Below are 23167 nucleotides of genomic sequence, written 5' to 3' on the forward strand. Positions count from 1 at the left end.
GAACAGCCAAGATTTTTTTTCCTGACACGCCTCCCACGTGGGTCAAATTTGGGTAGTTTTTCTGTGATTGTCTGTGAAGGTTCTCAGTCATCCAGGTCATCGTAGTCTAAGGAGCTTGGAAAGAAAAGCGTCTGGACTTCTTTAAGTTGCTTGAAGACGTTTCACCTCTCATCCGAGAAGCTTCTTCAGTTCTAAGGTCAAATTGTGGAGAGTCACAGATTTAAGCCCTATGGGAGTGTCCCCCCAAGAGGGCCATGGACCCCCTAATGATCCTCTACCTAATCACACGAGCCAAGGTTTGAAAACAGGTGTAGGTCAAAATCAGCCAAGGCTTCGGGTAACCCATTGTGGGGCCTGGCCCCACCCTATCATGTGATTCCTGAGGTCAGATGGTCCAGGATGTGAGTGGGCGTTAAGGTTTTCTGTGATTGCTTACTTTGATGCAAACAGCTGCAATATTTACCTGCAGATTCTGTGTTGTAAGATTGAAGTTTGAAGACTGTCTGCATGTGGACTGAACCTGAATTTTGGGCAGACAGTCCTATACAAATTGGGAATTGTTTATAATTTTTCAGATTTTTTTTCCTGTATTTGCAAGATTTATTTCAAATTATCTGAATAACCTTAAATATCTTAGCAGGATAACAGCACACCACTCAGGGACTTAAATGTTAGAGATTTAAATAAGACAGCTCCCATCTGTCATTCACTGTCATGAATCGCTGTGCGGCAGGCAGGAGTTGGACCCAAAATGCAGGACTCACAGACCCAGGGGGGTGAACTCAAAACACAGCTTTATTTGCTGGCAGTGAAAAAACATACAAACTAAACTAATCTAAACTGGGAACAACAAACTAAAACTCACAAGGAGACACAGGGAGATCCACACAGCATGAGGGACGACGCGAAACTGACTCAGAGAAACACAGGGTTTAAAACACTGGGGAGTAACGAGGGGAATGAGACACAGAAGGAGGGCACAGCTGGGAGAAATCAGGACTGACGAGACAAGCAAAGCAGGACACATTCACATAAGACGCGGACCTTCAAAGTAAAACAGGAAGTATCACACAGAGACGTGAACTTGACACAGTGGAGACAGCAACTAAGAAACACAGAGACATAAACCATAAGGCAGAGGACTTTAAGAACCGAGAGACACAGAGGGGAACTCAAACATGCAGACACAGACTTACACAGAACAGAGGGGACACAGAGAAACATGAAGGGCAAGGGATCGAAACTAGAAACCATAGAATAACTCACACAAGTACAATAATACAAACATCACAAAGAACTAAAAACGCTGGGTCAGGAGACCCAGGACCGTGACATTCTCTCTATCGGTGTTGTGAAGAGTGTTGGTCAAGTTACTTAAAAAAAAGTAATCAGTAACTAATCACTGATTACTTCCCCCCAAAAGTAATCCCGTTACTTTACTGATTGCTTATTTTCAAAAGTAATTAATTACTTAGTTACTTTTTAAAAACACAATTTACAACCTGAATAGGTGATAAAGCAACAGATCTTTCAGCCCAATTCTATTTTTCTGCATAATCCATCATACACAAAGTAATCAAATGGAAAAGTCTCTTTTTAAAACTTGTTTTATTAGTTTTAATCTTTTTTTTTTATAATTCAAGTATTTATTAGATTTTGCATTTTATAACACCAAATACAAAAATGCAGCAACCAAAAGCAAGAAGCAAACAAAAAAACAAAATACAAAATACAAAACACAAAACAAAACAAAAACAGTGAGGTTTTAACATCTGTTGTATTGAGCTCAAATGTCCAAGTCAGGTAGACATGTAGGTGCAAAAATTGTCCCACTGTTCCAGCGCAGCTTCCGTCACATGATGCAACTTTCCCAACATCTTTTCGCATGCAACATTCCCAATCATTCTTTCTTTCCACATTTTAAGCGTATGGGAGTATGGGAGTCCTCCCAGTGTTCCAAAATGACACGGACACAAGTTACCAATGCAGTACTTAACACTCTAAACTGGTGTTTATTTAATTGTGGCACCTCTCCTTTGTCTCCTGGTAGACATAATTTAGGTGATCTGGGTAGGTTACAAAGTGTCCACACCTGCAAATAATTCAGTACAGTGTTCCAAACTGGAAAAAGGTATGTTGTAACTGCAAACTCTTTTGAATCCCTAGGCAGTTTCATATGTCGTGACCTGCACCTGCAAATGTATCTACGCATAGCTGTTCAAGCACAGGTATAATTGCTTGCAACAGTGTTAGCCTCGTACACAGGTTAGATCACAGGCTGTATGTAGAGTCACTGCAGATTAGTGTAATTCAGGCTTTAGTGATCCTGCTAACAGACATTTGCGCATGTGTGTAACAGCACGGGGATAGCAAATGTGCAGTTAGCTGGCACACTGGTCTCCACTACTCTCTCACCAATAAACAAAGGTTTATCCATCACCAACCTTGCCCAGCAAGACAACGTCAGCCATGTCCACAGTGACAACAGAAGCTAGCTTTCCGAGACAAAAGTACTCTGTGGCCACACGATGCAACTTTCCCAACATCTTTTCGCCTGCAACATTCCCAATCATTCTTTCTTTCCACATTTTAAGCGTATGGGAGTATGGGAGTCCTTCCAGTGTTCCAAAATGACACGGACACAAGTTACCAATGCAGTACTTAACACTCTAAACTGGTGTTTATTTAATTGTGGCACCTCTCCTTTGTCTCCTGGTAGACATAATTTAGGTGATCTGGGTAGGTTACAAAGTGTCCACACCTGCAAATAATTCAGTACAGTGTTCCAAACTGGAAAAACCAGCGGGCATTCCCAGAGGGCATGTATCAGAGTACCTTTGGCTTGTTGGCATTTCTAACACAAGTCATCTCTACCAATCCCCATGCTATACAGTCTTGAAGGAGTATAATAGTATCTGTTAAGAATTTTGTATTGAATAAATTTCCCCCTGGCTTCCCTAATGTATAATCCATTGTTCGACAATATAGAATCCCATGTACCTTCATCCATTGTACGCCCTAGATCCCTTTAAAATGCTTTTTTCAGGCGCTTATTTATATTATTTTTAATCCATGGGCAAATATTATACCATTTCGCAGCTGTGCATAGAAATGGGGGTAGTAGCATAAAGTTCTCTATAATTAGTTACGCGTTATTGTAACTCCTCCTTTTAAACAGTTTCTTATTTGCAAATACTTCCAGAACACCCTGATAACGACTGTGTTTAGTCTGTTCCTTCCCATTCCATGCAAGGCCACCTGGGTTGGCTGGAAGACTGTTTACTTAGCCTGGCAGGGAGGAGGACACTGTCTCAGCTGAACTCTGGACACACACACATACATATACACTGATATGCACACACTCATCCCCCCTCCCTTTCCAAATGCCTTCGATGCTTATTCCCTTCCGATGCTGACGGGGATCAAGGAGACCAGCGCACAGGCTGCAGACTCGGATGTACTGTCTAATTCGGCTGTCTCTCACCCTTTACCCACCCCTGCTGCTTGTCATGTGTTTCTTTGGTGTATTAAGGGTTTTTTCATGATCTTTGTGCAGAGGTGTTTTTTTCTGTTCTCAAACTGATCTCCCTGTTGGAGCTCAGTCTGGGGGGAGTTATTTTTTCTCCTTATCTTTCCTCATGTGGTGCATTTTCCATTGTTATACCTCTCTGACCTGTCTTCCCCATGTGATGTTTTGTGTAATGTACTGTATGTATGGTCGGAGGGTAAGATGGCGCCGCCATTGCGTGCAATAGGTCGGCAGCCTTATGAAATTTCCCCTTGTGGGACTAATAAAGGTATATCAGAAATGACTGTTACCCTCTAAATGAAACTTGAAACGACATGAAAACACCCCCTTCAAATAGGTCACTAACAGTTCTGATACCTCTTCTTAGCCACTGTGTCCAGTAAACAGTCTGCTTACCAAATTTAATTTTAGGATTATACCACAAGGGGGCATACTTTTGTACATATGGCACAAGTTTATATTTCTTATGCACCTCCAACCATTTTCGAAAATTTCAAAATTGGGTTTTGTGTCTTACCGTGATTATTTACTTTTTGTGATAAAATATCAATTGGTGTGAATGGAGATGCAAGCTCTTGTTCTATTAAAATCCAATCTATATTGTTTTTTCCTGCCCAATGTTTGCCTAATCAAGCCATTTCAAAAGAGATGCTATAATACTCTATATTGGGCAGGGCTAGCCCCCCTTCTTTCTTAGGTTGGTACTTTCGATTAATGTTAATACGGGGTTTACCAACCTTCCAAAGAATTTTTTTTTATCATATTATTGTAGCTTTGCAACATCCGTCGCGTGATACACATAGGCAGCATTCCTGTATAATAGTTGATGAGCGGTGCCACAACCATTTTAACTGTGTTCACTTTTCCCCACAATGTCAAATTTAGTTTACTCCATTTACCCAAGTTTTTATTGATCTTGTTTAATAATTTTCCCATACTGTTAGCCATAATATCCTCAATATTGGGGTTCAATTCAATTCCAAGATACTTCATTCCCTTGTCCACCCACTTAAAGCTAAAGCCCGATATTAAATTATGACTACAAGCCCGGGAAACTGGCATCGCCTCTGATTTATGCCAATTAATTTTGTACCCTGAAAACATTGAGTGTGTATTAATCACCTCTAATAGATTTGTGATAGAATTAGTTGGGTCTTGGTTTAATACCAGCACATCATCTGCATACAGGAATAATTTGTGTTCTCTGCCTCCCCCAAATACACCTTTAATCTCTGCATTTTCTCTAATTTGAATAGCTAATGGCTCTAAAAATATTGTAAATAGCAATGGGCTTAAATTGATCTGGAAATACTAAAAAAAGGATAAAGTACCCCATTTGTAAATACAGCTGCTTCTGGACCAGAGTACATGGCTCTAATCCATCTGCAAAAGTTGTCACCTATTCCAAAGTTTTCCAGGGCTGTGAACAGAAAGTTCCACTCCACCCTATCAAAAGCTTTCTGTGCATCTAAAGATATAGCCAATACAGGATTTGTGTTATTTCTATTCAGCCACAGCAGGTGTAGTAATCTCCTCATATTATCAGAAGCAGATCTATTCTTGATAAACCCTACTTGATCTTGATTAATAATTTGTGGTATTACAACCTCCAACCTTGTTGCTAAAACTTTGGATAGAATTTTGCAATCCACATTGATTAAACTTATCGGTCTGTAATTACCTGGATCAGTTAAATCCTTGTCGCCTTTTGGAATTAGTGATATTACTGCCTGATTAAAACTTGCAGGCAGTCGTCCAAATGCAAAAGCTTCATGTACTTCATGTACAGTATTCCTTTCTTCTGCTTAGCGGTCATGAGAACTTTTTGTCGTGTAACGGAGAAATCTCACCAGCACGGTTCGAGGTGGCTGACCAGGTCCTGGGCCTGGTCTCGTACTTCTGTGGCATCTTTCCAGCTCATATTCCTCCCGTCGTAGACCCAGGCCATCCGCGAGTATCTTCATCACATAATCATTTATGCTGCCACCACTTTCCAGACCCTCTTCCAGATCGATAAGCCGAACATTCTTTCTGCGGTTTCTGTTTTCCTGGTCGTCTACTCGGCCCCATAGTTGTTCGAGCTTTTTAGCGTTTTTGCCATTATCTTCTGTTATGCTCCTCATTTTGTCTTCCACATCTGAGATGCGGCCCTCAGCTTCGGTCATCCGTATTTGGATTGCACTTATAGCGTTTTTAAATTCCAAATTTTTAATTTATTTAAAAAAAGAGTTTTATTTTTATAAATAATATTGCAGTTATTGCAAATAAAACAGTTTTGTGGAGAGAAATTGTGTTTGTAAATCAGCGCCCATGCCAAAAGAATTTGTTGATGAAAGTGAGAAAGTTTCAGTGGTATTTGTGGAATACTATAATTACAGAGCAGTAGGAAGTTAAGGCGCCTAAATTAGAGAACACATGATGTGAGATAAAGTTCCAGATAGAAGTGGGATTTCTTAAATACTTTTTAATCCACTTTATTTTAAAGGTGCTGTTAAGAGCACCGAAATCAATAAAATTTATACCTCCTTTATCATCTGAATTTAAAGCTACTGATTTATGCAAGTAGTGAGTTTTATTTTTCCATAAAAAATTGTATAATAATTTGTTAATTGACTTACAGGTTGTATTATCAACATGTAGTGACTGAGCAGCATAGGTTAGACGGGAGATACCTTCAGCCTTCGATAGCAGAACTCTACCCTTCAATGACAGGTCTCGCTGTAGCCAATGATTAAAGATTTTTTGGGATTTATCTATAATAGGAATGAAGTTTGTGGAGCATCTGGATTGCTCGTTTTTTATTATTTGAATTCCAAGGTATCTTACAGAGTTTCTTACAGGTATTCCATGAATTGAAGTTGCTAAACAACTTTTAACTGGTAAAAGTTCACATTTATGCAGGTTGAGTGAAAGTCCGGAGGCTTTAGAGAATGGCTGTATATTGTTAATGGCCACTGAAACTTGTGAGGCGTCTCTGAGGAAGAGAGCTGTATTGTCTGCCAGCTGACTTATGAGTATTTCTCTGTTAGCAATGACCAGGCCTTTTAAAGAACTGAGTTTAATGTGTGAATTAAGGAGTTGCACAGAAAGAAGGAATAAATATACGGATAGGGGGCAACCCTGCACACTCCACGCTTTAGAGAGACTCTCGGGGAAGTACCAGTGGCAAGCTTTATGGAGCTGTTACTGTTGGAATACAGTGTCCGAGCGGCATTACAGAAGGACTGACCAAACCCAAATTTATTTAAAGCAGTAAAAATAAACTCATGCTCTAAGGAGTCGAACGCCTTGTAGAAATCTAAAAAAAGAATAAGACTATCACCCTGTACAAGTTCTGGGTAATCTATTATGTCTAGAATTAATCTTATGTTGTTTGAGATATGACGATTCTGCATGAATCCAGATTGACTCTCATCAATAACGTTATCTAATGCAGGTTTCATTCTATTAGCCAGAATTTGTGCCAATATCTTATAATCATTATTCAGTAAAGAGATTGGTCGCCAATTGTCTAAGAGCAAAGGATCCTTTCCTGGTTTTGGAATGAGGGTGATCAAACCTTGACATAAAGTGGGAGGGAGTGCACCTCTATCCATACTTTCCTTAAAAACTTCTAAAAGAAACGGGGCTAAACTGTCAGCGAACTGTTTGTAAAACTCGGCAGTAAGGCTGTCAGTTCCAGGTGATTTGTTAATCTTTAGATGTTTTATAGCATCTGCAACCTCAATCAAAGATATCGATCTGTCGCAAATCTGACTTTCCTCCTCATCCAGCTGAGTAATTTTGTCTAAAGAATTAAAAAAAAGTCAGACAAGCTTCAGGGCAATAACTGGAAGAATAAAGTTTGCTATAAAAGTTTGAACAATATTTTGCTATGGTATCCTTATCATTACAAATTGTCCCATTAATATTTAGTTGTAGGATAGAGTTGATGTTAGATTGATGCTTTTCAAGTCTGAAAAAATAGGCTGAATTCTGCTCTCCTTCTTCGAGCCATTTTCTGCGAGACCGAATAAATGCGCCGTCAGCTTTGCATTTGTAAATCTCATCCAACCTGTGCTGCAGGTCAACCAGTTCTATCTTATCAGATTCACTGAGGGTGTCTATTGGTTTGGAAGTAAGGCATGTGATCTTTTGTATCACTTGCATCTCATCAGATCTTCTTTTTTTTTGCCAAAACACTGCTATATTTTCTAAAGAATTTTCCAATTTCATATTTCAAAAGCTAAAATGTATCAGTTGTGCCCATCTTCTGAGTTAAGAGAGTGGCTGAGGTTAGTAGAACTGGGTCACTTGGATCAGTAGATACTGGTATGAGAGGCCTGGCATTGATAATTGCCACCACTTCTGCCATCAGCGTAGTAAGGACCTCATGCGTCAAGTTTGATGTCTCAAGATGCAGGAACATTGAATCGAGGATTCTTTTGGCTATTCCTATCATCCTCTCCCATGCGCCACCCATGTGAGACGCATGTGGAGGATTAAAGACCCATGCACAACCTTTTCCAGCTAGGTACTTCTCAACAGACGTGGAATCAATATTGGATGGAATCTTTAGTTCAGTTGACGCACCCACGAAGTTTGTGCCTCTGTCCGAACGTATTTGTTTCACAGGACCTCGAATAGCTAGAAACCTCCTGAGGGCATTGATGAAGCATGAGGTGTCCAGAGATTCTATGACCTCTATGTGGACTGCTCTAACGGCCATACAAGTGGATATAACTGCCCATCTCTTACTATGGGCGAGACCACCTCTTGTACGCCGTGCAACAACACTCCATGGGCCAAACACATCCAGTCCAAAGTAGGTAAATGGGGGTTCCATAGAGAGGCGATCTGATGGCAGGTCAGCCATCTTTTGTTGTTCAGGGAGGCCGCGGAGCTTTCGACATGTGACACAATGGTGGATGACAGTGCTCACCAATCGCTTCATACCTATTATCCAGTAGCCTGCTGCACGGATGGCACCCTCTGTGAAGTGGCGTCCTTGGTGCAGGGTTTGTTCATGGAAATGTCTGACCAGCAATGTTGCAATATGGTACTTACAAGGAATGATCTTAGGGTTCTTTTCTTCATGAGGAATCTCTCCATGTCTTATCTGACCACCAACTCTGAGGACGTTGTGTGCGTCAATGAAGGGATCCAGGGTCCTAAGAGGACTCCCTTGAGGGATCACCTTATTGTTTTTGAGACAGGCCAACTCTTCAGCATATGCCTCTTCCTGCACAGTTTGAATAATGACGTGCTCTGATAAACTGAGTTGATCAGGTGTACCTGCTTTCTGACAGAAATGCCACCCCTTGCATTGCATGGTCCCTTTGACCTTACGTGTGTGAAAGCTGTTCACAATGTGAAGGAGATTAGCAATGGCACGTTTCAAAGCTTGCCAGGAAGAAAATTTGGAGAAACGGTGGGACCCAAGTAGTGTGCGAGAAGCCTGTGTTTGCAAAGTAGAGATTTGCGGGCGGATCTCAGCGTCCATGTTTGCATCCACAAGCTCAAAGGATTCTGGTTCTAGAGAATCTTGCATAGGCTCAGTCAGAAAAGGAGGTCCAGTGAGCCAAGAGGTATCTGAGAGAAAGGCAGCCGGTACAGACCTTGTCGCACAGTCTGCTGGATTTTCCCCTGTAGACACGTACTTCCACTGCTTAGGATGAGAGGACCTTCTGATGCGGACAATACGATTGCTGACATACACATAAAAGCATCTTGTCTCGTTATTTATGTATCCGAGCACTACTTTGCTATCAGTGTAGAAGGTGATAGCATCGATGCGCATGTCAAGCTCTGATGATATGAAATCTGCTAACTCCACAGCCAGTACAGCTGCACAAAGCTCAAGTCTGGGGATTGTGTGTTCAGGTCTGGGTGCCAGCTTCGCCTTACCCATAACAAAGCCAGTATGAGTATTCCCTGCTTCGTCCACCACCCTGAGATAGGCAACTGCTGCAATAGCCATTGTTGACGCATCAGAAAAGACAAACAGTTCTCTCATCTTTGTTGTTGAAAGAAAGGCTTTGGTATAGGCTCTTGGGATCATCACGCCACTTAGGTCTTTTAGTGAATCCCGCCAAGACTTCCATTGTTCCTGCATCCCTTCAGGGAGCTGAGAATCCCAGTCACATCTTTGTTGTGTGAGCTCTCTTAGAATGTGCTTCCCTTGAATGGTCACGGGAGCCACAAATCCCAAGGGGTCATACACGCTATTTACCACTGATAGGATGCCTCGGCGTGTGAAAGGCTTCTCTTCTTTGTTGACTTTAAAAACAAACATGTCGGACTCCAAGTTCCAATTTAGTCCCAAGCTGCGCTGTACAGGTAGAATATCTGAGCTCAGATCCAAATCCTTCAAGTCATTTGCGCGATCTTCAGGTGGGAAAGCCTCCATGACCTCTTTGCTGTTAGAGGCGATTTTGTGGAGCCTCAGGTTGGAGTTTGCCAGAACATCCTGAGTTTTCTTCAACAGACAGACAGCACTTTTTACACTTGAAAAAGATTTAAGTGCATCATTGACATAAATGTCATGGCAAACAAACTGTTTCACCTCGGGGTCATGATGTGGTCCTCCATCCATCGTGGACTGCCTGAGGCAGTAAATGGCAACCGCTGGACTAGGACTATTACCGAACACATGTACAGTCATGCGGTACTCAATGACATCCTGTGTAGGACTGTTGTCTCTGAACCAGAAGAACCGTAGGAAGTTACGATCTTCTTCTCTCACAAGAAAGGAATGAAACATCTGCTTGATGTCTACAGTTACTGCAATGGCATCCTTGCGAAACCTCATCAGAACTCCCAGAAGTAGGTTGTTGAGGTCAGGTCCTTTCAAGAGAACATCATTTAGAGACACTCCCTCATGCTGTGCACTTGAGTCAAAAACAACACGGATGTTGCCAGGCTTCTTTGGGTGGTACACTCCAAAAATAGGTAAATACCATCATTCCTGGTTTGGAGTGAGAGGAGGAGCAACTTCAGCATAACCATTTTCGAATATTTTCCCCATGAATGAGAAGAAATGTTGGGACATCTCAGGTTTCCTTGCTAAGTTGCGTTTGAGGGAGCTGAAGCGGTTAAGAGCTTGCTGTCTGTTATCAGGGAGGTGTTGTCTTGGCTGCCTAAATGGCAAAGGAGCTACCCAGCTGTTACTGGCATCCTTCTTGAGCTCTCGTTTCATTATTGCCATAAAGGCAAGATCTTCAAACGATGGTGCTGGTTTATTATCCTCTCGGGTAAGCTGGAACACTGTGCAGCCTAGCCCACCATCTTCTACATCATAGGCACACTTTGAATGTTCGGGACCATATCTCTCTTTAACCTGGAGAACACTCGGACATGGTTCAAAAATAGTAGGACGAGACTGTTCAAGAGCATTGGTGAAGTACGTGTTCACACTGCGTGGCTTGTGAACACGTCCCAAACAGACATTGCCCACAATCACCCAGCCCAACTCAAGTTTCTGAGCATAGGGGGCATCAGGCGGGCCATTGATGTATTTGTGAAACTTATGAAGTCTAATGACGTCACGTCCAAGTAAGAGCATAATGGGAACATCAGGTTCAAACTCTGGAATAAGGTGAGCAACTGGTTTTAGATGATCATGGAGGAGAGCAGCACTTGGTGATGGAATCTCTGCTCTGTTGTCTGGTATCTCACTACACTCCAACAGGCCTGGTAGTAGCTGAACTGTTTTACAATCCATTGACTCTATACAGAAGCCTGAAGCTATCCTCCCCATGTTCTCAGTCACACCAGAGCATGTCTTCAGTGTGTAAGATGCAGTAGGGCATTGCAAGTCAAACTTCTCAAAGAAATCTGAGTGAGCCAAAGATCTATTACTCTGCTCATCTATAATAACATAGGCCTTTATGGCCTTTTCACGTTCTCCTTTAGGATAGACTCTGGCCAGGCAGATCTTGGAGCAGTTCTTAACAGTGCGGTCCTCTCCACAGATCTCGGTACACTGAGCAATAACTTCTGAAGTTTGTGTGGGTTCTGGCTCCCCGCCATGCTCCAAAGGCATGCTTATGTTCTTTATCCACGGTGCCTGACCTGGATGTAGAGCAGATGAGTGTCTATCACTGTTGCATTCAGTGCACTTAATGATACTTTGGCATTCCCTCGCGGTGTGCGTTGAGGAGTTGCAACACTTAAAACAGATGCCATTCTCCCTGAGAAAGTTCCTTCTTTCTTCGAAGTGTTTCTCTCGAAAGGCACGACACTTTTGTAATGTGTGAGGTTTCTTATGTATAGGACATCTCCTATCTGGATCCTCCACGTTCTTTTTGTTTCTGTTGTCTGAGCGAGCAGCAGGTGACACTTCTGTTTTGTTGACTAAAATCTCCCTTTGTCTACTGTTTTTCCAAGGAGGTTTTTCCATTTTAACCATCTCGGTTTGAGAAACAAAGTTGAAACTTGGATCATTCCTCATCTGTGCTTGCTGGTAGATGAAAGAAACGAACACTGAGAATGGGGGGAATGTTACACAATGTGATTGTTTGTAACTGGATCCATGAGAAAGCCATTTTTCTTGTATACCATATGGTAATTTTTGGGCTATTGCATTTACACCTCTGGGGGTATCAAGATACAAAAGACCAGGCAGATCTCCCTCGGCCTTGGCGGCATCTAGTTCCATCAGTAAATCACTGAGGTCCCGGAGCTTGGAGTAGTCTTTATTGCCAATTTTGGGGAAACTATCCAGTTTTTGGAACAAAGCTTTCTCAATAGCTTCAGATGAACCGTAAGAAGCATCTAGTCGGTTCCAGATCATGCTCAGCCCTTTAGCTGGTTGATTTATGTGGATGGACCTAATACGCTTTGCATGCTCAGCTGATTCACTTCCCAGCCATTTGACAAGAAGATCCATTTCTTCATCACTTGTTAGATTCAAGTCTCTCACCGCATTCTGGAATGAACGTCGCCAGGCCCTGTAGTTTTCAGGTCTATCGTTAAATTGTAGTAGACCACTTGTAACGAGCTCACGTCATGCTAGAAATCTGACAAAGTCTGTCACATGTGGATCAGTGGAGTAACTAGGCCGCTGAGAGTTACCATATGGGTGATGGGGAAGAGCTTCCATGGCGCTGTTGGTCTTCCAGAGTGGCTGATGTGCAGTTACACTGCATGAAGGCCTTAGAAAATCTTCATAATCATTTTCTTTGAGTACTCCGTAGTAGTGGTGCTCTGTCTGTTGAGCTGAGTTGCGATTCACATCTGATGTGACAAAGGGATTAAGGCTATTTTGTTTACGTGGAGGAGGCAGTGGAGTATCAAAGACAGTAATAGCAGCGTTGGGGGGACCATCACTCAGCGAACTGAGACGGGGCATGCACACCGTATTATGCAAAGGTTCCTCAGGAAGCGGCTGCTGTGTCTCGTCCTGCAAGGGTAAATCCTCCTGTGATGCCATCTGGATGTCTCTTGATACTTCGGCTTGTTTCTCCACATACTCTTTTGTACGCTCAACAGAGTCGACTGATGTTGCAATGAGAGGAAGTTTACAACTGTGTTTTCCTTCACTAACGCCAACCGCTGCTTCTAAAGCTTCTGCCTTTGCTACAGCTGCAGCAGTTTCCTTTTCTGTGGTCAGCATTTCTATAGAAGCTTCCAGGCGAGCCTTTTCCATTTTTAACTTCATTTCTTGCTCTGCAAACGCTAAACGTGCCTTTGCTGCTTCAGCATTAGCCCTAGCTCTTGCAGCTGCAGTGCTGGTAGCCGATCCATGAGAACGTGTGGTTGACATAGAAGCATAACAACAACAACAACAACAACAACAATCTTTATTTATAGAGCACATTAAAAGCCAGGGGCATGCCAAAGTGCTTTACATAAAACAATAAAACAATAAGACCGTGTCTTCACTGACGATGGCTTTGAATCCATAGTGTAGGCAAGTAGAGGCTATGTAGCGTGATAGCAGTAGCTGTTGTCACATGCACTGTGTTACCTTGTCTGTAACTCAACGTCTTTTCACTGTACTGTCTTTCCCTCTTCACACTGCACAGAAGAGGAACCGGCAGCAAGGTTCAACACTTTTCTTCCATCAAGACTCTGAAGACTATACTCTTTGTCCACAGGTTTAATGATGTAGAAAGTGTGAAACTGAAACAAACATAACACAATTACAATTACAGTATATTCTTTAAATCTTACATATACACTGTACCTACAAGTCTACAATAATCTAAATCAACGTAGCGTAGCACTTTAGCTGCAAGAATAAGCATTAGCCGTGCTCTAAACATGTGGCTTCAACAACGTATCAAAGTTACACATTAAACTTCCCTCATGTCACAAAATACAACCACAGAACTACAGATAAGTATCAAATAAACAATATATATACAGACGATGCTCCAAAAGACGAAGGATTGAGGGCAGATGCATGTGGATTCATGGCAGTCTCCTTGGCCATGTGCAAACTTCACTAAACCTTACTACTTCCTGCTTCCTGTGATGTCACCAGGTATCAGAACTATTAAAGGGACAGCTGCACTAACACTATCAGCACAGTAATCTAATTACCTGTTTTGCAATAGTAATCCCTTACATTCCCCGTTACTTAAAAAAACTAATCGGATTACAGTTACTGCCCATCTGTGGTTGTGAATTTTAATCAGTGACAAATTTTGGCATGTACTTACTTTTTGACTTCTACTTGTTTTTAAAATTACAACAATGAGAGAAAGCATACGACTTTCACACGACTGTATTTTTAGAAGAGACCCAGTGTAGGCCGTGTCCGAGCCTATGCAGCTGAATTTGTCAATGTAAAATTGTCATGTTTCGGCTGTGTGGCAGGCAGGAAATAGGACCCAAACGCAAACTCACGGGAAAACAGGACTGGACTCAAAATACAGCTTTATTGCTGACAAAAGATAACAGCGATACAAAATAACATGAAACTAAACTGGGAAGTACTAAGGAACGGACTTACGAGGAAACACACGGAGGGGCACACAGTCATGAGGGAGAATGCAACACCGAACTGAGGGAGACGCAGACATAAATACACAGAGGGTTAACGAGGGAAGTGGGAACACACGGGGAACACAGCTGACACAGATAACCATAACGAGACAGGGCAGGAGTGAACACAACATGACGCATACTGACGAGAGACTGTCAAAGTAAAACAGGAAGTACACGGAGGTTCAGACAGGAGGAGAGAGAGCACGGGGAGAACACAGACATAACGGGCTGGGGAAAACATGGAATAAAACACAAGGAGAGACGAGGGCTCACAGATACACAGGGGCACACAGGAGGTAACCAAATAAGGAACATCTTAACTAAATAACCTAGGAACCAAGGCATAAATAGGGAACAAAATACAAAACACACAAAAACTAAGAATACTGGGCCAACATGGCCCAGGACCATGACAAAAATACGTCATTTCGTGTGCATTTATTCCTAAGATAATTAGGGCTCCTCATGCGATGCAACTTGGAATAAAGCTTAATGTCTGTGGGTGAAACAGAGTAACAAAAGTAACATTTATTAATAAGCAAAAATGTGCAATTAACACTTTGAAAGAAGGCGCTACAAACCTTGGCCCTTCACTACTAACTGACTGATCCTGGTTCCACTGATTTGGAGCGAATGCAATACACACAATTATCACACAATTTCATGAAAAAAAACAACAACAAAAAACCCAACACCTCTCCGTTTGACACCCTCAGTTTTCACACTTTGTTGTTTGTAAGATTTGAAAGCAGCATAAAAGCCTCACAGTTGGTTTTCTCATTTGTGCATGAAAATGTTTTCTTCCTCTCACATCCAACAGATATGGATATTGAAAATGTAAAGATCTTAAAACACACGAAGAAGCCGTCATGGAGAAAAGAAATCCAGTTACAATGAAGAGTGTAGTGGAAAATACTTAATTATGTTCAAAACACATATGCTAATAATTGATGAATATGAAAAAAATGTGTATAAATGCAATTCAGCTCAGCAGACTATCACAATACAAATACGTGTTAGTTCTAAAAAACAAATTAAATGGAGCTAAACTGATGAATTGAACTGAAATTTGTTAATTTCTATGAAAAAAATAGTTCATCCTGAGAAGAACTAACTATTGGTTAATACATTTATTCAGGCCTTAAAATGAAAATGAAACACACACCACTACTTGACCAAACAAACCAGTTATTACACTCTTACCAAATCACGAATGCGGATGACCCACCACCTAAAAAAAGACTTGTGTACATACTCTTGTACTCTACAATACGCCTTATATGTTCTTGTGGACAGCTTCCAGCAGCAGGAGCGTACATATTTTTTATGATTGCAATATTAACAATGTAATTTTTGTTATTTTGACATCAGACACCATTTTAACATTGTGTATGATAAGGTTTTCTGTATTTAACAAATCTTAAATTGTTATTTATTATTTAGATTATATGTGAGAATGAATTTTAAGTCCTGGTTAATCATGTCAACCATTCCGTTCATTACTCTCTAACTACTCTATGTGCTGTACTGTTGCTGGAAATAGTGGGCTGAAAAATGCCACCACATCCTCACTGCCCTGCCAGATGTTTCTTCATGCTGTTTCCACATCTGTTCGTGGAATTCTTAGGCTCAGCAAGATCATGTTGTTTCCCACCAGTACACCAGACGTTTCTCAAGATAACAGCTCAAGATTAGGTTAAAAAGCTCTGTCACAACATGTTTCTTCTTCCTCCTTGTCCTCCAGTCAGATTTAACGCAGTGACTCTTTGAATGTATGAATAGAGCTAGACTATGACCTCACTTAGTTCTACAACATATTTTCATTGGTCAGCACAACTAAACACTTGTAAGTACTCTGTGTACATGAATGCCTTGAAGATATAAACATAGTGCACATACCATCATACAGCTTGCCTCTGAACATTTACCAGTTAAACCATTTTCTTGGTATAAGTAATAATAATTCATAATGGGATAAATTTGGAGAAACTAATCATTAATCATTATTTGTCCAGCGATTTGTTTGTCCTAAAAAAACAAACAAAACAAACAAATACATTTTAAAAAAGCAGTTAATTAAAACCCGGGTGGCAGGGTCTATTATAATAGCAGGGGGCTTAGGAAACACAAATAACTAAGGCCCTTAATTACATGCCAGAGAAAAACAATCCCGTGTAGCTCTTGGGCTTGCCAAAGCGGCGAGACTTTCTGATTTCAAACAATCTTTTGTTTGGTTAATTTGATTTAGAATAAGCAATCCAATAACAAGAACTGCTATAGTTTCCTGCTTCATCCCTTACTAGAAAAAAGTTTTAAGAATTAAAAAAAGTCGTGACTGCATTAGTTAATCAAACCTAACAATCCTGATTATTTCCATTTCCAGCTGCAGTTGGCTGCTGCAGCCTGTAAGCTGCCATCTGTGCAGTGATGCCTCAAATTCCTCCTGGAGTCAGTGTCTAAGAAGCATTTTGAGGAGACGTTTGAAAGGGGAACAAACTAAAAAATGCTCTTATTAAAAATCTGAAATCCCACCGATTTGAAAAGACAACACAACACTCATAGTTTCCACGGATCTTTTCCCCATAACCAATAGTGCTACTTTAAGCCCACTGAAAAGATTAAATATTGTAAACAAAGAATGCTTTCAGAAATATAAATGATTGTTTATTGGCCCCAAAGGTATTCTTGCAGCAGGACAATGGCCCCACATGTCACAGGCCGCGTCTCTGACCCAGCGCTTTGAGTTTTATTTTGTAATTTTGAAGTTTTCATGTAAGTTTGGTGTTTATAAGTTTGTATGTTATTTTTATTTAGGGTTTAGTGGAGGTTTAGGCCAGCAAATATTTATGATCTGTCTCCCTGGTTTCTGTGTTTGGTTCCTTGTCTAGCCTGTCAAGTGTTTTAGATCTGTTAAGCTTGTGTTATGTCCAAGTCTCCATGTTTCCTGTTTTATTTAGAAAGAGTCTGGTGTTCTTTGCTCATTGTATTCAGTTTCACTTCCCCTGTCCCGTCATTAGGTTCATGTGTTTCCCCAGGTGCCTCCACCTCCCCTGATCACCTTGTGTGTATTTAAGTCCTCTGTCTCCCTCTGTCACGTCGTCTGTGTATCTTCCTCTTGTCATAGAGATCATAGTCAGTTCATAGGCGTCATAGTGTCTTAGTTGATTCATAGTTTTCTTTGTTAGGTCATGGTTTCACAGTCTAGTTTGTTTTGATTTATGTTCCACGTATATCAGCCATAATAAAGGCTTGTCTTTTGTTTAAAGTTCAGTGCCTGTGTCTGCTCCTGGGTCCACCTCACTCACCCCACCCGGGCTGCCCTGCAGACCACAGTCATTAAGAACTATCTTCAGCATAAAGAAGAACGAGCAGTACTGGAAGTGATGGTATGGTCCCCACAGAGTCCTGATCCCGACAACATTGAGTGTGTCTAGGATTACATGAAGAGGCCAAAGGTTGTGAGGAAGCCACATAAGCTCTGTGGTTAGTTCTCCAAGATGTTTGGAACAGCCACCAGCCGAGTTCCTTTAAAAACGGTGTGCAAGTGTACCTAGAAGAATTGATGCTGTTTTGAAGGCAAAGAGTGGTCACGCCAAATTTAAATTTCTTCTGTTTATTCACTGCAATTTGATGATTGATGAAAATAAATGAGTAACACTTCTATTTCTGAAAGCATTCTTTGTTTCCAGCATTTGCTCAGTACTGTAAACCGTACGGTACATGACCACAAACTGGCATAAATCCCAGATCTGATGAGGACATCAAATCTTTCTTTTAGTGTTTACGTTTTAACATGCAGCTGACAAGTCTAGGTCACAGAACGCTTTATTTCAACATTTTTCTGACAACAGTGATTCTGCTGTAGAAACAGGCGCGTGTAGAAATAGAGGCTACAATGACACGAGGCTGACTGCTTTCCTCTGGTTTTGTTACTAGTTGAAAATCAAGCTTTGGCTACTCGGTTGGTCTGAATACACTCGGCTTTAGTCTGGGTCGCAGGTTATATGCAGCTAGCTTTGTGTTAGCATCTTCTTTGTAGATGGTTTGAAAGAGATGCTGCTGTGTTAGCGGTAATGTTTGCAGCAGCACTCTTGTCCACTTCTCTACTCCTCAAAAGCTGTAGACCGCTCAACACGTTTTTTTCTTCGCAGGAACTAAATTGAGCTGATTTTAATGCAACTGTGCAGGAAAAGTGAATAAGTGAATAACTTAAGTATTGCAAGGAATGACATAACTGTTTGATTACTTACTGTAATATTATTAGTGAATTTATCACAGTAAAGGTATAGAAAGATATGTAGGTGATACTTTGGAGCACTTAACATTTACAACAAATTTTGTGAGAATTTGCATTGTTAGACAACGAGCTGAGGGAGCTGTAAGTAAGTTATACTTAGACGATTTGGCTGGAGCTTGAAATTTTATCTACAGTAAGTGGGTTTCAGCTTTGAAGGGAAGGACGTTTATTAAGACTTCTGCTTAAGCTTTACTAGTTCAACATTCAAGCACTTGTCAGGTAAATCCATCTTTAGCTATATATAGTTAAATATTAAAATCCTAATATATTTTACAATCAACAATATGATAAGCAGACGCTGAAAGTTTCTCATTCATAAAAAGGGAGACAAAGGTACTGCGCTGCATTTAACAACCAGCACTTCTGTCCTTAAGCCTTTACTCAGAAGGAAGAGTTTGTTAGCTCTACATGCACGTAAAGTGTACAAAAAACAGCATTTTTATTGTGTTGACACTTAGTTGACAAGAAGTGTGGGATTCAGACACTTGTTGTGGGTTGATGCTGCGAGCGAGCAGTCAACTTGGTCCACTTCATATACTTCACATCATGATAAATTTATTTCTGTATACACAGCCCTCAGCAGAAGAGTTTGGGTCTAAAATGAGGCATCCTTTACTTTGCATGAAAAACTGACACCTACTCTTGCAAAATTCAGGGTACCAGATCACAACAATTTACTGCATTGTAGAGAAACACTGAACTTCACCAGCCAAATAGATGTACAGTGAAATGTATTGGAAACAAGCATGTCTGTTCCATTTCAGGAGAGAAGCTTTCTCAGTATCTTTAGTCCTCTTGTCGGCATCCTCAACATTGACACTAATTCACACTTACGTCTTAGTCATTTGGCAAGGTTCTTATGCAAAGCAACTTATAATCAGTGCTACTCAACTAGGAGAGCAGCTGTAATCATAATCACTGAAAGCAGTCATTAAAAGATGGGTCCAGGAAAATAATAAAATAACCGTATGGTTAGTGGTTATGATACTACATTTGCAGTAACAGCTGATAGAGCATGTGTGTCAAAAAAATGCAAAGTAGGATCATGCATTAAACAGATAATTCCCTTCAGGGTCCATGCGGCTTTTGTTGCAAAAATTCACATTATTTCCTGACTTAATAAGGGTTAACATCTGAGCGGCGAGATATGCAAATCCTTGCCCCAATTGTCCTATTCATTTCCCAGGCACAATTATATTCAACTTGCACATGAATATTCCGCTAAAGTCCCGAAGCCTAATAAGAAAACATGATTGAGGTGGCCAGGCAAGGTGGCACAAGTGATTGGAGGAACAGCTACTCTGTCACTAATTCAGTTCTGTAATCACTGCTGGATGATGCATTTCAATGCTTCGGGTATTATTTTGTGTAGGCAGAAAATATCAAACGCTGCACACCCAATAGAGGCATGGATTAAGTCTCGATTTGTGAGACAAAAATATCAGTACACTGCATCCCTGTGCGTTTTAGAAAATCAGGGGATTTATATTTAGTCAACAAACTCGTGTAGCTGCTGATTGGTTATGTCCGCTTCACCTTATGCTGTGACACTGTAGCAAACAGGTCACAGGGAGGTGGTAGGGGTTGATGGTGGGTTGTTGGCCCTGCATGCAGTTAGGTTTACGCTCATAGTGACACCATGTTGTTGAGTTTTGAGGTGTGAGCGACACAGTTCACTCATGGGCCTTTGACATGCAACATCACACATTATTAGCCAGTGACCATAGCCTGGCTAGTCCTGGTTTATACAACTCCATGCCGAATCCAGTGTAACCTGAAACTATACACCGAGGCTGTAAACATATTAGATAAGAGTTGCAACCAAAGTCACAGAAGAAGTGAGCCGAGGGCAGTTTTCCCATAAACTTCTACACAACCAGAATTGTGTGATACTGTCAGTGATACACCTTCATGCTTGTCTATCCTGTGCTCCATCTTGGCCTAACGAGAACCCATGACACCTGAAATTCTTCACTTGCTCTAAAGAAATATCCTCTTTGGCAGCTTCCTTCCTTCCTTCCTTCCCGTGTTATTTTGTAAAACTACCTGAAACACGTTGTCACATAATTACCATTTAACAACATAAACCTACAGGCTGCAGTCACACACACCAACACAAATCCCCATCCTAATGGCGACACACATATGACCTTTCTCTTAATAGTTAAGTATGAACACAAAGTCAGCAACACAGAGCAAAGATGAAAACCAGCAGAAAGAGACTTCAAAGCGATCGCTGCAGTGATTCTACTTTAGCAACATGAACAGGTAGAATCGGCGGCTGCAGCTGGACTGCTCATTGCTGCTTTTGTTATTTGGTGAAGTTCAGGGTCTGGCGGCTGGGCTTGGGTCGGCATTCACTCAGCTAACATCACTGTGGGTTCTTGGCGACCTTTGAGTTAGGTTGTATAATGCAGTTGTCTCTGCCCTGGATGCAGTTTCCACTTTACCATCACAGTTTTGTTCTTTTGTGCAGTAAAAATAAAAGTAATGTCCATATCAATGCTGTAGACTGTCACACTATTTTCCTACTCCAAAACACGAACTGAAATCAGCTGATTGTAGTGGAAGTGGAACCTTTAAGCAGAATCGACAGGCAGGTGTGAATAACAAGTGTTGAGACAGTAGCACAAAAAGTGGCTTTAAAAATGCAAAGAAAGATTTGCACATGTACAAATAATCTTTCAAGCATGGAGACAGTGTTTAAAACTCAGGGATTTACCTATCTGTACAGAAAAAGATTAAATAATTATATTGTAAGAAAATAGGTTCATTTTTCATTCACTAATTCACTAATATCATTGATTTCAGAAGGATATATACAACATTAATGTTGGGTATTCCCCAAAAGGAAAGCTTAAACACACTATAAGCAAATTCATTCATACTGCAGAGTGCATTGGTTGTCAAATGAGCTTAAACATGGTCACAGACTGCTTGAAGGCTCCACATAGCTGAGACTGTAATAAAAGTGTAGAAATGTCTCCGTAGCATTTGAGTGCTCCATTTACAACGGTCCTACTAGTCCTTAAGGAAGATCAAGTGTTGCATTGGAGTGACAAGAGAGCCAAGACCCGGGAAGGGGAAGGATTTTTAGCTGCGTGCACATCATTTGCTCTACCTGACCATGAATGAAAACAATTCATGTGCAGGAAGAGTGCTAGCAGTAGAAGAATAAATCCATGCTCTTACAGCTGGTCACATTTAGGTACTGGAATGTTTCCTAAATATTGGATTAAATGCTTTTCCTGATACTGTTTTCATCATACTGTGTTCACTGACAACTGCTGTCTGATCTAGGCTGAGAGTTTCCCATCTGTTGTATCATGTACTACTTCTAAGCACTCAGCAATGGCAGTGGAGGGGTCAGCAGAAAACTGCTTTATGCTTTATGCTCAACAAGGGAAGAGTCATAGTCGACTTTCCCCACGCAGATTCTCTCAGCTGGTGTGGCAGTTCAGTTTTGACTGCCAACATCATCACAAAGCAGCAGAAAAACAAGTTTTTAATGGCAGAACATCACATTTTTGTCATAATACAGAATGAGGGTTTTCAATAAATAAAGAATGAAGTGTCAAGATTTAGCTAGACCAATGGTTTAACTAGCAAGCACAAACAAAGCTCCATTTAACCCAATCACACTGAAAAAAGCATAGCAAAAATGATCCATATTGCACTCGTGTGGACACGAAGGTCTATTTAACTGTTAACAAGTTGAGTATACAGTGAGTTGTCAGTTCTGATTTGCAGAAATTCATGCAAAAAGACCACTGAAGAAACCAATGTGACCAGCACTTATTGTTTTTAGCTACAAAAACATGATTGGACCAGCATTAAACCCGGACGTCAGTGTGACAAATAAAAATAAAAGGTATGTTTAAACTAAATATTCATTCTTTATATTAAACTCTGTTGTGCAAAAAGCAGCCAGGCAAGTGTAATTTTGATAGCACTTGCATGCAGTCCACTGACGTCAATTATGACATATTCTCTTGTTTCGGCTGCATCAAGGACATTTTATTTGTTGTGTTCTAGGTGTTGACTGTGATTACGCTTTCACAACGGCTGTGAGCAAGTCTTAAAATGCAGAAGTAATATTCATGCAGTGCGTCTATATTAAAGTGGGGAAAGGAAAGTTCTGTTTTTCTCGTAGTTGTAATGCGAGAGATGTATTTGCATTCTCAGTTCCTTTTTCTATCAGAGTATAATTGTGTGCTCACCTGGACTTCGCGCAGGGAAGTGGCTTTTATCCAAAAGGTTGCCTCTGCAGTGGCACGATCCTCCACCCACACCTCTCGCCAAGGGGCCTCGCCTCAGGTTTTATCTGGGATGCCAGCCCCACTCTTCACACTTTACCGTACAAACAA

The 23167-nt window shown here is 41.0% G+C and overlaps 1 long non-coding RNA gene across 1 annotated transcript; it reads left to right on the forward strand.

The window, feature by feature from the left end:
• The first annotated feature begins 14040 nt into the window (after window positions 1-14040).
• On the forward strand, window positions 14041-22664 carry LOC120731467. The gene is made up of 3 exons (XR_005695370.1): window positions 14041-14130; window positions 16887-16891; window positions 22651-22664. It is a non-coding gene; the product is annotated as an uncharacterized LOC120731467 (long non-coding RNA).
• Window positions 22665-23167: the final 503 nt, after the last annotated feature.

Source organism: Simochromis diagramma, unplaced genomic scaffold (assembly GCF_900408965.1).
Source record: "Simochromis diagramma unplaced genomic scaffold, fSimDia1.1 OVJJ01000781.1, whole genome shotgun sequence".
NCBI classification, from domain to species: Eukaryota; Metazoa; Chordata; class Actinopteri; order Cichliformes; family Cichlidae; genus Simochromis; species Simochromis diagramma.